Raw genomic sequence first — 8,171 nt, forward strand, 5'->3', positions numbered from 1 at the left:
AAAGAAAGAAAGAAAGAAAATTTAAAGGGAAGGGTGCTCAATGGCAGAGCACCTATGCAAGGCCTTGGTTCAAGCCAAGGCAACACATACATGCACATACACCACACCACACCACACCACACCACATACATACAACTTGAGCAAAGGAAAAATGTTTAATGCTTGCCTAGCACATATCTGATAAGGGATTTCTATATAGAATAAAGAACTAAAATTCAGTAATAAAAAGATAACTCAATTTTGGTTCTTGCTTTTTCCTTTTTGAGACAGGGTCTTGCTATGCAGTTCAGGCTGGCCTTGAGCTCACTTTGTAGCCCAGGCTGGTCTCAAAGTTGCAATGATCCTCCTGTCTCAGCCTCCCAAGTGCTGGGATTATAGGTATGTGCCACCACACCCAACGATAATCCAATTTTTAAACTGAGCAAAGGATTTAAACAGACAGCCATAGAAGCTATAAAAATGGCTAGTAAACATGTGAAAGGATGCTTGACATCATGTGCAACAGGAAAATTCAAGTAAAAATCAAATGAGATACCAATTCACATCCAGTAGGATGGTTATAATAGTTTTTAAATGGAAAATAACAAGTGTCATAGGGTATATTAATTTCTTAAAGCACATAACAAAGAATCATACATTGGAACTGGGCGTGGTAGCACATGCCTGTAATCCCAGCACTCAGGAGGCTGAGGCAGGAGGATTGCTATGAGTTCGAGGCCAGCCTGGGCTACATAGTGAATTCAAGGTCAGCCTGAACTGCATAGCAAGACCCTGTCTTGAAACAAACCAACAAACAAAAAAGGACCATACATCAAGTGGTAAAAGCAACAGAAATTTACTGTCTTACAGTTCTGGCCCACAGTACCCACAAGCAAGAGTGGGGCACACTCTCTTGGGAGCTGCTGTGGGAGGACTTCTCTCCTTCCTTCTGGTAGTCCCTCAGGCAGTAGCATTTATTAAGCTCAAAAAATGATACCCCGAACTTGGTACTTTGGCACACACTGTACTTTGAACCGAAAGAGACTAAAGGTCTGGGAAGCAGCCTCAAAAAACAAAACCTCTCTTTGATCTTCTGCCCTGCCCAGCTGCCTCCTGTCCTCACCTTCTCCCCCAAGGCAAGCCCTAGAAACTAGAATTCTTCTTCATGGCAGGCCAGAGAAACTAGAATGCTTTTCCTCCTAAGCAAGCCATAACACCTGTATTTCCCGGGCTAGGTGTGAAACATTACTCTAACTTATGCCTTCCCCATCTGTGTAACTATTGGCCATGTAGGAATTAGGATGATCATTCTAGAAAGGTCCTACCCCACACAAGACAGGAAGAAATGCTACCACAGAGGGCAAGACGAATTTGAGCAGCCTGGCCTTACTGGGTTTCCTGGCTCCATCTGTTACCGTTAGCTCACATCCTTCTTGCCCAATCATATCTCTCCATGGAGGTCCCTGCTTCATCTAACCTAAGGATAAATTTAGACAATGTCTTTCCTGTATCTCTGGGTCTTCACTCTGAAGTGAAGTAAAAATTTGATTGAATAAATATGTTATGCTTTCTCTTACTAGCCTGTTTTTTTGTTATATAAGGGTCAGCTGTGACCTTTATAAGCAGTGAAAAAAGGGATCATCTTTTTCCTACTCCTACACAGTATAATTTGTCTTCACATGGTGTTGTTCCTGTGTGTGTGTGTGTGTGTGTGTGTGTGTGTGTTTCTGTATGTGTGTATGTCCAGATTTTCCCTCTTTACAAAGGACACCAGTTATATTGGATTAGGAACCCAACCTACTCCAGTGTAACCTCATCTTAACTAATTACATCTGCAATGACTCTTACTTCCAAACAAACTCCCATTTTGAAGAACCGGGGGCTAGGATTTCAGCATATGAATTAGGGTGAGGAACACAACTCAACCTATAACAGCAAGGATGTGGAGCATTTAGAACCCTCATTATTACTGATGGGAATGTAAACTAGTGCAGCTGCTTTGAAAAACAGAATGGCAACTTCTGAGAACACTGAACATAGAGTTACCACATGACTCAGCAACTCCACTCCTAAGAATACACCCAGGAAAATGGAAACATATGTTCATACCAAAACTTGTACCAGAAAATAGCCACATAATTCATAATAGCCAAAAAGTAGAAACCACCTAGATGCCCTTCAACTGATGAAGTGGATAAACACAACATGGTATATTATACAATGCAATATTATTTGGCAAAAGTTCTGATACATGCAACAGCATGCTAAGTGAAAGAAGCCATTACAAAAGGCCATATAATGTATGCTTCATTTGTATGAAATATTCAGAACTGGCAAATCCATAGAGACAGAAAGCAGATCAGTTGCCTAGGACTGGGCACATTGTAGGGGCAAGAGAGAGTGGCTATTAATGGATATAGAACTTTTTCTGGGGTGAAAAAGTTGTTTTAAAATTGACTGTGGAGTAGGCCAGGGGTTTAGCTCAGTGGCACAGTGCCTGCCTGGCAACCGTAAGGTCCTAAATTTGATTTCCAGTACCCAAAAAAAGAAAGAAAGAAAAGAAAAGAAAAGAAAAGAAAAGAAAAGAAAAGAAAAGAGAAGAAAAGAAAAGAAAGAAAATACCTGAAATGCTCTTTAAAAAATAAAAATAAAATAAAATTGATTGTGGAAATAGTTTCACAACTCTGAATATTTTAAATTGTATATGTTAAGTGAATTTTATAGAACTTCTCTTTCTTTTTGTATATGTGCATGCACACTTGCGTGTGTGTGTGTGGATTAAATTTAGGATTGAACCCAGTGTCTTCCAGTAAGCTACATCCCCAGTCCTTTTTATTTTTTTATTTTGAGACAAGTTCTTGCTCAGTTATTAAGTTTCCTGGGGTAGGTGTGAATTTGCCATTCTCCTGCCTCAGCCTCCCAGAGTGCTGGGATCACAAGCATGAGCCACCATGTCAACAAACTGTATGAACTTTAACATATGTTGAACTATAGCTCAATAAAGCTGTTACTTAAATATCAATAAATCAATGGAAAGAAAAAAGGAAGAGGAAGAACATTTCTGCAAAAAACAAAAACCAGGCCTCTAATCCCAGCATTGGGACAAAGGCAAAAGGATCCCAAATTTAAGGTCAGCCTGAGGTAGTACAGTGAGACCCTGTCCAAAAAAAGCAAGCAGAAATAAAAACAACAAATCAGTACAATAAGTGGGAGGTGAGCTCTAGAATGGCAGAAATGTGTGGTCGCTCTGTTCCCTGTTGTATCTCTAATGCCAAGACAATGTGTGGCAGTAGCATGTATAAATAAAATAGTGACTGAAGGAACATATGTGAAAGCCTTGTATCAGGGAAGAGCAGGACTCACTAGAGAAAGGAAAGATTAGTGTATGTGGACTGGGATAACACTAGAGACTGGGGCCAATTGTGTGACTCTTAATCCTAAAAGCAGTGAGGATCCACTGAAGGATCTTAAATAGAGGTGGATCAGACTGACATCTGAAAAGAACACTCACTGGGCTGGGGATATAGCTCAGCGGCATAAGCTCCTGCTTGGCAAGCACAGGGTCCTGAGTTTGATTCCTGGTACCAAAAAAAAAAAAAAAGAGAGAGGAAAGAAAAAAATGAAAAGAGCACTAAGAACAGGGAAGAATAGATTAAGATAAGAACTGAAAAATTAGTTTTAGCAACAAAGTTATTAGTGACCTTGGAAAAATCAGCCCAGGTGGAAAGATGAGATGACTAATTTGGGGAAATGGAAAGGAAGCGGAACTGGCAAAATTATACTTATGCTTGGTAAGGCCTCTCCCCATACTCCCTATCAGTCTCCAGGGAAACAGACCAAAAATACACTTGGCTTGAGAACTAACAAAAGACATGTTCCCATGCATATTCACACACAGCCGGCTCACCGGTCTATTCTGTTTTGGTTGGTTTTTTTGGAGGGGAGGTGAGACGGGGTCTCACTATGTAATTCAAACAGGCCTTGAACACATGATGTAACCTTGGCTGGCCTCAAACTCATGTTGATCCTACTGCTTCAGCCTACCATGTAGTGGGAATACAGGCATACATCACCATACCCAGCAACTAGTTTATTCTGATTCTGTTCAACAGTCACACACATCTATCCCTAACAGAGGGAATGACTGCAGTTGCTCAGGACTAATATACCACCAGGTGCTGGCCTTTCTTCACTTGGGGAGTGGGAGAACACAGGAAAGGCTGCTATCATCTGAGATCTGTGGGCACTTCAGAAACACAACCTGTCCCTTCTGGCTTTACTGGGCCTCTCATGTGCAGAACCTACAACCCAGAACCCAAAGCAGGCCAAGTGGGTACAGTTGAGCCCTACCCACTGAAGACGGTTGGAGGTTTTAGAATAGGACAATTGTCCCTGGTGTGAACTGAGAACCAAAAGAGTTGGGTTTTAGTTCTAGTTCTGCCAGTCAAAGCCACAGACAAATGACTTAACCTCTCCAAGCTTCCACCTTCTCTACAATTAAGAGAACGAACACATTCCCTGCCCTAACCGGAGTAGTCAGGAGAGGTCAAAACTATTTAAGGGCAGATCTAGATTTTGAGAGGCCAGAGCTTTGTGTAAATTCACCTTTGAAAATTGTGTTTCTGAGAAAGGGAATTGCTATGTTGCCTAGGATGAACTCCAGCTTCTGGGCAAAAGCAATTTCCCTGCTTCAGCTTCTGAAGTAACTGGGACTACAGGCACAGCTACTGCACAGGGCCTGGCTGCATATTCTTTGATGGCCTCTTTACATTTTCTGGAATTTTCTTGGGAGAGAATAAGAAGCTCATTGTTATGGTTTAGATCTAAAATGTCCCCCCAAAGACTCATGCATTTGGAAGGTGATTGGATCATGGGGATTTATCCATCAATGAGTTCAGTAAATGTTGGCAGGTGGGTCACTAGGGGCGTGACCTGCCTGGCAAGCATAAGGTCCTGAGTTCTATGCCTGGTACAAGACTAACACTCATTCAACCATTAGTTTATTTGCTCTCATGGCTGATCAAAATGTGTTGCTCATTAAGCGATCCCCCTTATCCTTTGAGGATATATTCTAAGACCCTCCCAAAGGATGCCCAAAACTTCAGATAGTTCCAAGCCCCAGGTATACAATGTGTTTTCCAACACATATATATCTATGATAAAGCAGCCACAGTAAGAGATTAACCCTGGTTGTGGTTGGCACACACCTGTAATCCGAGCACTTGAGAGGCTGCAGCAGGAAGATCACCATGAGTTGGAGGCCAGCATGAGCTATCTAGTGAGTTCCAAGCTAGCCTCCTCTACACAGTGGACTCTATCTCAAAAAAACAAAAAAATAAATAAATAAAACAAGAGATTAATAAAAATAACTAATGCCGGGCATGGTGGCGAACATCTGTAGTCCCAGCACTCGGGAGGCTGAGGTAGGAGGATCATTGCGAGTTCGAGACCAGCCTGGGCTGCAAAGTGAGCTCAAGGCCAGCCTGAACTGCATATTAAGACCCTGTCTCAAAAAGACAAAAAAATTTTAAAAATTAAAAAAAACTAATAATGAAACAGAACAATTAAAAAAACAGGCTATAATAAAAGTTATTTAAAACTTATGAATTATTTCTGGAATGTTCCATCTAATATTATTGGACCAAAATTGGCCACAGGTAACCAAATCTGAGTAAAGTGTAAAAGGTGAGGATTATTGTATCGCTACCTTAGAAAAGATTCTTTCAGCTTCCTTTTTTCTTTTTTTGGTACCAGGAGTCCAACTTAGGACCTTGTGCTTGCCAGGCAGGTGCTTATGCCACTGAGCTATATCCCCACCCCTCTTTCAGCTTCCTAATTGCTTCTTTTAGGATGGTTGTCAAATTTAGGGAAATTTCTATCAAATTTTTTTGTGGGTTTTTTTTTTTTTTTTCAGTACTAGGGATTGAATCAGGGCCTTCACACTGGGTTACATCCCCAGTCCCTTTCTAAAGTTTTGTTTTGTCTTGCTTTTAGGCAGGGCCCTACTAAATTGCTCAAACTGGGCTCAAACTTGCCATAATCCTGCCTCAGCCTCCTAGAATATTGGGATTATAGGTCTGTGCCATCAAACCAAGCTTTCAAACTTCTTTCCTTTATGAGCTGTATCAAGGAATTTTACACTGTCCGGTGTAAAAGCTTATCTTTCCTAACTCTCCCAATTCTTTTGATCCTGGACATCCTAGCACCAGAAGACCTCCATATATTCAGGTCACATTTTCAATCCAGTGCAGTGTGAGTTATGAGGTATTCCTACAAATTTCTATACACTGCGGGCTGGGGCTATTGCTCAGCAGCACCAGCGCCTGCCTGGCAAGCAAGAGGTTCTGAGTTCTACGCCCGGTACAAAAAGAAAAGAAAAGAATTCCTATACACTGGGAAGGCTGGCGATAACTTAAGAATACACATGAGCCCTATAAATATATCCCATTAAACTCTTAATTCACAGCATTCTCTGCTGCAAAATGCCTTTAAAAAAATAAAAGCCCACAGCCACTCCAACGCCAAGATAAGACAATTCTCAATAGAAAAAGGCAGCGATCTTTACAGATTTGAGGTTAGAAAGTTGTTTCGCCAACTTTCACAAACACGAGTGTGAACATGCCGCAAGGTCCCTTCTTCCGCACCATAGAAGGGGCGCCGGGGCGTCGGAAAGTGAGACTTCGCAGGCGTCCGGGCAAAGCACCTGTTTGGCCACCGGCTCTTCCCGGGCCGAGCCGCGCGGGGGCTGTCACTCCGGAGGCGGCCGTTGGGCAAGCGCGGCCCCGCCAGCCTGGGTACCAGCGCGGGGCCAGAACAAGGTCTGGAACGCTCGAGCCAAAGCCCACGCGGAGGTCCCCGCAGGCCCAGCTCCGCCCTCGCTTCACCCCCAGAAGACAACGGCCTCTGACCTGGCGCTGCACTCTGCCGCCTCCGAGTTCAAAAGAAGCGCGCTGCCTCGGGTCCGCCCCTCACTTCCGGCCTGAGCGGCGCCTGCCCGCTGGATCTCGCGATAGCACGCGTCTGCTCTCCCGCCACGCGGCGGTGCACAGCGCCCGCGCAGGGTTTCTAGCGCCGGCTTGCCTGGATGCTTTGGGGCCAGGGCTCGTTGCCTGGCTCGTTTGTAGCAACACGGACAAGGTTTAGGGCGATCGGTTCATTCTTAAGTGCACCGGGTCCTAAAGGTTCCGATCGGGAGGCGAGGAGCCAGGAACCTCCGTGCGTGAGCGCAGCCCTCGTGGGTTTCTGCCTCGTGTGTGTGCTCCAAGGACTCAGATGCTGAATCTGCCTGTGCTCTACGCTCCCGGAGTGCGGAACCGGGCTCCACCCACATCGTCTCACCTAGTCCCTAGAATAACCCCTAGGGAGTGGCGTAGTTTTTTGCCCTTGTGATAGGGCTGGGAAACTGAGGCTCAGAAAGTGAAGGAGCATGGCAAGGATCACAGTAAACCATGTCGCCAAAACTCGAACTCAGACTCACTCAAGGCAGCTCTAAAGCCTCATTTCTGTGAGATCTACGGGTCAGTGGGCCCCTAGATCTCTCAGGAGCACAGCAGCTCCGGGCTACAGGGCCTCACAGACCGCGATGCGTAGGAAAATACAGTCACTTTCTTCACTGTGTGACCTTGAACAACTTGCTTAATCTTTACGAGACTCATATTTTCAGCTGATAGATGGGGTTGTAATAACGTATCATAGGATTGTTGGGAGATATGTTTAGTGCCAACTCCAGAAAAAGTTCTTAAAGGAAACTACAGTTATTAACAGTCTTTTTACATCCACCTTTACATGTTTTCCATTGTTCAATGTGTAGGAAGTACTTAATAAACCATAAGCGAATGGGGAAGAAGTAAAATAAGCCTGACCAGACATCAGGGGATGCTCACCTCCAACCCCTTGGTCTCTTCCTGGATGTGGTGCCATCTCAAAAGGCTTGAAGTGGGAAATGACCGTTCATCTTTCTTTTCCCAACAGTTGTGTGCGCGTGTGTTAATCTGTTACTGAAGCAACATGCATAACAGTGTACAAATCTTAAGGGTACTTAAGTTTTGCAAAATGAACCCAATGATGTTAACCGCACAGTGTGATCAAAAAGTGGGGAATATTTTAAATTTTAAAAAATATTTATTACAGTAAAATAAACGCATTGCTATTAATCCCGCTCAGAGTACTCCCCCTCACTTGTCTCACCATCC

General features: G+C 43.7%; 1 long non-coding RNA gene across 1 annotated transcript in view; it reads right to left on the reverse strand.

Annotated features, from left to right (window-relative positions):
- Window positions 1-6,983, reverse strand: part of LOC102030036 — a 26,942-nt gene extending 19,959 nt beyond the window's left edge. The window contains exon 1 of the long non-coding RNA XR_262736.1: window positions 6,888-6,983. This is a non-coding gene — a long non-coding RNA (uncharacterized LOC102030036). The remainder of the gene's footprint in view (window positions 1-6,887) is intronic.
- Between the last annotated feature and the right edge of the window lie 1,188 nt (window positions 6,984-8,171).

This window comes from Chinchilla lanigera, unplaced genomic scaffold, assembly GCF_000276665.1.
Source record: "Chinchilla lanigera isolate Chin_1 unplaced genomic scaffold, ChiLan1.0 scaffold00052, whole genome shotgun sequence".
Lineage (NCBI taxonomy): Eukaryota > Metazoa > Chordata > Mammalia > Rodentia > Chinchillidae > Chinchilla > Chinchilla lanigera.